Source organism: Neovison vison, chromosome 8 (assembly GCF_020171115.1).
Source record: "Neovison vison isolate M4711 chromosome 8, ASM_NN_V1, whole genome shotgun sequence".
NCBI classification, from domain to species: domain Eukaryota; kingdom Metazoa; phylum Chordata; class Mammalia; order Carnivora; family Mustelidae; genus Neogale; species Neogale vison.
In genome coordinates, this window is record NC_058098.1 from 138,337,501 (window position 1) to 138,344,137 (window position 6,637).

The window sequence follows — 6,637 nt, forward strand, 5'->3', positions numbered from 1 at the left end:
GCTGGGGGGTCAGGACCCGCACGCGCAGCAGCTGTACTGTCCTCCCAAGAATCACTCCAGTCAAGAGTGTGGGTTTATGATGAAAAAAAAAAAATCAGATTTGGAAAGTCCCACTTGACGATCTCAGTCTTGAATTCGTTTAGAGTATTTAAACCTAGTGTTTGTCCCCATTTTCTCTACACCAATGTGATCCCCCCCGCCAGGTCAAGAGATCTGAAATCTCTGTGCGAACATTGCCTTGTGTTAACCCAGGGAGAGGGCATTCTGTTCACTCCCTGCTGAGGTCAGCTCCGGGCCTTCCTGTGGCTGTCAGTGAGAAACTCAAAAGTACGAGGGTATAGAGTCTTTGCATCTGCTATCTGGGGTCAAAATGACCTGCGAGGAATGATTCATTCTGTTATACTCATTCCCACCCCTCAGTTACCTGCCCCCCCATCATTGTGACTCTGATTTGCATTTCCCTGACGAATGTTAATGAGCACGATTTCATGCGCTTAGCGACTATTTGTATGTCTTCTTTGGAGACATGTCTGCTCAGACCCTCTGCCCACTTTCGAGTTGTAAGAGTTCTTCCATATAGTCTGGTATTCTCCCCTTGACAGATGCACCATCTGCAAATATCTTCTCCCGTTCCGTGGGTTCTCCATTTTCTTGTTGGTGTCTTTTGTCACACATGTTTTTAATTTTGATGAAGTCCAATTTACCTTTTTTTTTGCTTGTTTATGCTCTCGCTGTCACATGTGAGACACCATTGCCCCATCCAAGGTCACGAAGATGTTTAGCTATGTTTTCTTCTAAGAGCTTTATAGTTCTAGCTCTTAACTCTTAGATATTTGTATGCCTCAATTATTAGGCTCACCTTCCATTTTCAAATATTTTTTGTTATATAAAAGAAAAAAATTAAGACATTAAAATTAAAGACAAAATATATAATTTTACAAAACGGGAGTCAGACTAAGATCCATTTTGTAACTTGATTCAGTCATCTAATATATCCGAAATGTTTATCTTCATCACGGTTGTGATTAGAGGCACAATATTCCATGGTTTGGGTACACACAGTTTTTTATTTTGAGAGAGCGCGAGAGAGCGAACACATGCGTATGAGCAGGGGGAGGGGCAGAAGGAGAGGGAGAGAGAGAATCTGAAGCAGACTCCCCACTGAGCACAGAACCCAGCACTAGGCTCGATCCCAGGACCCTGAGATCATGACCTGAGCCAAAGGCAGATGCTTAACCCACTGAGCCACCCAGGTGCCTCTATAGTGAACGTATTGCATTTCAGTTCTTCCAAACTGTTTCCTTAGGGCGGGGTCCCAGTAGATTCATTTCTGGGTCAAACGGTTAGAACATTGTGTGGTATACACATGGTTCCATTGCTTCTGGAAAAGTTTGTGACAATTGGCACTGCCTTCAGGAGTGTGTGGAGATCCAGTCACCAGGAAAGCACGCTTCCACTCCCACAGATGTTTTGAAATGTTTTAGCAAAGGGTCTAGGTAAATGGTTCCTGAGTCAGGGGAGGGTAAAGTTACCTTCTTTTATTGCTATGTTTGATTTTTAGAATTAAATTGAAGAATGACTCCTTGTTCTCAACGTGGACTGCATATTTCTCATCATCCCTTTCTTCTCAGAAAATGAAGTTTCAAAAATTATCTTTAATAAAACAATAACGAGGCATACTATATTGAAGGGATTGTTGCTCGTGGTCTCTGAATTGTGAAATGTTTAAAGAGCACAGAGAGATATGACATAGTTTCCAAGTTCAAAAAAAAAAAAAAAAACCTCATTCAATTTTTTTTTCTCCATGCAGTGTTCTTCCAGACATGAAGATTCTACCCATTTTATGGTTCTGTAACCATAAACTTGCCACCAGCCCACATCCTCCCAACCCCGATGGCTGTTGATGGCAAACCATCACTGCGAACGTGGGTCTCTGGGGATTTCTGAGTGTGACGATTGTGTCCAGTTTCTCCATTATTGTGGTAAATTCCTTTAGCTGCCTGGATTCCCATCCCTGAGGAAAATGGATTTACCTAGTTCATGATGTGCCCACCTCAACCGTGATGGGGGAACTCAACACCCAAGACCCTGATGAGAATCAAGTGCTGTCCTGAGAGCTCTGGGTGTCTAGAATGTTCTGTCAGTCATTTCCAATTAAGCTGGCCTTGGGGCAGGCTTGGCCCAGGAGGGTGTTTGTGCTCTGAACCTCAGAAGCAGGAAACCTGCTCTCCCTTGGTCACTGTGGGACCCTCCCGCCAAGTCAGGGTAGTTTGGCCATGAGGAGGTTAGGTGGGTTTGAAGGAGAATCCTGACCCTGGGGGAACTTTTCGAGAAAGGACTCAGTGTTTTTGGAAAGTTGGTAACAGTGAGGGGCAGCCTCTGGTCCATGGAAGTCGGTGAGAATAACCAGCACGTGTTGGGTTGGTTCCTGATGTTGCCTCCTCTTGTTGTTGAGGCGGCCCTGATCCTTGGCCTCCATGGTCCCAGCCCCAGGAGTCTGGATTCTGATCAGGTCGTGCAGACCTGATCGAAGAAGAAAGTTTTTCATCCGGAAATACAGAAGCTGGCCTGGCCCCGTGATTGGGCCCCGTGAGAATGGCATCTGTCTGGGAGACAGCAAGTTTCGGGGTTGAGGTGCTACGTGTGTTCCTCCTGTCTCTCATCCCGCCTTCCACCTGGGCACCTGTGTCTGTCAGAGCCCACGCCCTCCCTGCCGCCCCAGATGGCCTTGAACTCTGGCTTCCCCAACGTGGTCTGCCTTGGGGAGCCCTTGTGGCCCAGTGCTGGCCTCTCTGAACCTGGCCCTCCCCCACTGCGGTGGCAGGGATTGGGGTCCTTTCTGGTTCTTCCTCCGGAGTGGAAAAGAGCAGGGTGTGTTTTCCTACCAGCCGGCTCACCTGTGTGCAGGTGAGGCCTCCGTGGATTTTCCTTACCGGCAGCGGTGGGAGCAGTGGCCTGAAGACCGAGCTGGGCTCCTGGGAGGGCTGCGGGGAGGAGGCCGACTCAACATTGCCGGGAGAGTTGACTTGTTCCTAGAGTCACACCCTCGATTCTTGCAGATGGCGCCGTGGCCCTGGCTGCCTCCCCGATCCGAGACCGTTGAAGCTCCATGTCCTGCTGGTGGCCCTGTCCTGGCCGTGTCTCTCCGGACACCTCTGCCCACCCCTCGCATTTTGCTCCTGCCCGCCAGGTGCAGACTTTCGTCGGAGAGTGTGCAGAGGTTCCCTGCTTAATGAAGGAGGGACATTAGTACTTTTTCTCGTTAACTGAAAGAAATCAGAAAAACAGGGCCAGGGGTCCAGCCGAGCACCTTCCTGGGGACCCACACTCCTTGTCCCCGCATCCAGCTCCCCAGAGCTTTGAACTGTGTCTGTGAGCACCTGTGATTTATTTCATTTATTTTGTGCATCTGTTCGCAAGAGGTGTTCTAAGGTGTCAGAAAAGCCTAAGTAAGAGAGGTGATTTGGGGGTCTGGGAATGCTCAGCCCTTTTCCCATAGAAATTAATGGCACTCTCTTCTTTGCTTTATGCCATTTTGGCTTACGAATGTTTTCCTAGGAACGCTCTGTTTTTGGACGGCACGGCAAAGCGGTATCCCTGCCACGTTTTGTGTATTGTGCGTTCGCCGTATATGGTACAAGCACCACGTGCTGCGGACTCATGGATGTCGTATGTCCTGCGGTGCCGCGCGCCGCGCTGCCTTGCCTCTCGGTCACTCCTCTAGGTTCTTAGGCTTCTAGACGGGTCGGTTGTCTCGCTCTGTCAGGAGCAGTAGCAGGTCCTTTCTGGAAACGGGGACTAGCGATTACCCAGCACGTGATGGTCAGAGTGCCTTGGTGGACCTGAGCCCATTCCCTTGAGCACTGTCTGAGGGAAGTCTGGTTAGTTTCCGAGGTGGCCCGGCTGCGTGGGCCGATTAGAACAGGTCCCATAGCTCCGGTGAGGCAGGCTGCGGTCTGATCCCTTCTTTCGATGCCAGAGCCAGGGGACTCCGTGCCCCCGGGAGTCACTGGTAGGTGCGTCCATGCCCCTGATGAAGGAATCTGATTTGTCCCTTCACCCCTAAGTGATCTGCTAACTGTACTTGGTCTTCAGGGCCTGTGGTCGGCCGCTGGGGACTTTCCTCTGCCCTTGCTTCTCCATGTGGTTTCTCTCGATGGATTTTAGCTTTAGCTCTGCTGTTCTCAGGCTGGGGGATCCCTCATGACCAGGCCTTGATGACCTGCCAACGTGCTAGGGCACAGGGCTCAAGAAGGGGAGGTTTCTCTGATCCCCCGTCCCGCGGTGCGGTGGTTCCCCGGCTTGGAGATGGACACCCGGACCCCTCCACCTGCAGCCTCCCCCCCACGCATCGCACGCACACGGCTGCGGCCTCAGTCACCCTCAAGCGCACATCACACACTCTCCATGCGTGTGATTGCTCACGGTCTCCACACGTGTGTTCACACACTCGCTGCACACATGCTCACACGCGAGAGCCACTCACGACAAACACGTGCACACGTGGCCACACACCAGGGGATGCCCCGGGGCTCCCGGACACACAGGCCACTCTGTCACACATACTCATTTACCCTTTGGTGACAAACTGGCCCTGGACATGAGGGGTCCCCCAGCCTGCCCCACGGACAGCCTCTGCCGCCCAGGTCCAGGTCAGCCCCGCCGTCCTCTCCTCCGTGGCCCATGTTCCCAAGTGCCAGCTGTGTCTCAAGACAGTCAGGTGGTTTTCCGAGGAGACTGATGGCCACGTGCCCGAGACACCCTTGTCTTCTAGGTGAGGGAGAGAAGGAGAGAAGGAAGGAGGAGAGCAGGGGACAGAAAGCAGGACGGCGGGCCGCCCGGGGCGATGCGGACGGCAGGGCCTGAGGTTCCCTTGAGCAAAATTAACACTTAGTCTTGTATTTGAGCGAATGCCCCCCACCCCTTCATGCCTCCTCCATTCAGTCAGAAGCATTTAATTTCTTATTCCTTATGGAATATTGCAATTTCTAGACATATAACTGCATGGAATCTGACGGAAGTGTTAGTGTGTGTGTCTCTGTGTGTCTCTGAGCGTCTGCCTGTGTGCATGTGTCTTGTGTCAGCATTATTTGGGAGATTCTAGAGTGCCGGGAGCCTAATGAAAAGGTCCTTGTAGAACACTCTGGGATATTTCTGAGTTCTGGAGCCGTGTGGAAAGTTTACCCCTTTCTTGAGGCTAATGCTTCACTGTTCTGACTTGGTCTGTGATGATCTGGAATTGGCCACGGGGCCTCGGAGATGGTTGAGGGCCACTGTTATACCCCTTCCCTGTTTTGTACCCCCTCCTGCCTCTCCCCGCATCTCCGAGGAGTCTGGGGGCTCCAGTGGGACCCCCTGTCGAGCTAGGGGGTGAGTCATGCTGAAGACTTGGCCTGGAGAGGAGACGAAGGGCCAGTCCCGGGGAGGAGGCCGGAGCAGGTCTGTGAGTGGGGCGTGGAGCCAGGCATCGGGCCACCGCCCCCTGCATGGGGGACTGTCCACGGAGCCAGGCTGGACTCTGGGGTGAAGCGGAGAGGAGCGGTGAGTGGGTAAGTGGGTGTCGGGCGGCATCCGCACTGCCAGGCTGCTGTCTACACCACAGCACAGGGCCAGAGGGAGCCTCTCCCAGGGAAGCTCCAGCCCAGAAGCAGCGCAGGGAGAGGCTGCGGGATCAGCGGGGCCCCGCCATCCTGGGCTCTGAGCTGCTGCCGGCTACCGCGGGCTGGAGAAAAGGGGACTTGGAAACCGCTTTTCCTGGAAAGGATGAGAATTAGCCTCTAGTCCTCTCGAATGGCCCGCTGGCCGAATGACCGGTCCGGAGCAGGTACGGGTGAGGAGAGAAGGGGTGCATGCAGGGGGACGTTTCAGCTGTGGGCGGTGAACTTTTCTCAGCTAGGACCGCGCTTCACCCACCCAAGTCTGTAATGTAGCGGGAGCACGGAGGCCACGGGGTCTCAGACGGCCGGCTGCTGGCCACATTGCAAGGGACTCTGGTGACCGGTCCTGTAGCTGCCGGTGGGGGTCCTTCAAGCGTGACCGGTGGGCAGAGCAGGGACCCCTTTTCAGTCCCGGCCGTCTGATGACAGCTGCCGACTCCATGACCCTCACCCTTCCTGCTTTCTGCTCGTTCTCACATCCGTCCCCGCATGCCCTTCCCGGCAAACACATTTGTTACGAAGAGAAAAAAACAAACGACTTGTTATTTACTATTTAATGTTTTATCTTTTATATGCAAAACCTCAGGGTGCATATGGACATGAATCATTGGAATGAAGAGAAACATTAATTTTTATTAAGGTATGGGCTGCGGGGCAACGTTATTGGATTGGATTCTCATTTTATTTTTTTATTGTGGTGTTGTTTTTATGATAAGATAACATCATGAAAAATAAAGATTTATGTTTATGGAGGGATTTTTCAAGGGTCTTCACTGGATGGAGAAACAGTCCTCATCAGGTACAGCTGTGCAGAAAGGAAGCAGCCCACGTTAGCGCTGGGACTAAATGACACCTTTTGAAACCTTAAAAAAGGGAGAAAAGCCAACATGAGAAGTCTCAATGTTTTTGGCAGGTAGACCCACTTTTACCTCATCTCGACGCTTGTTTGCAGGGCAGTGGCCTCTTTCTGTGAACTACCA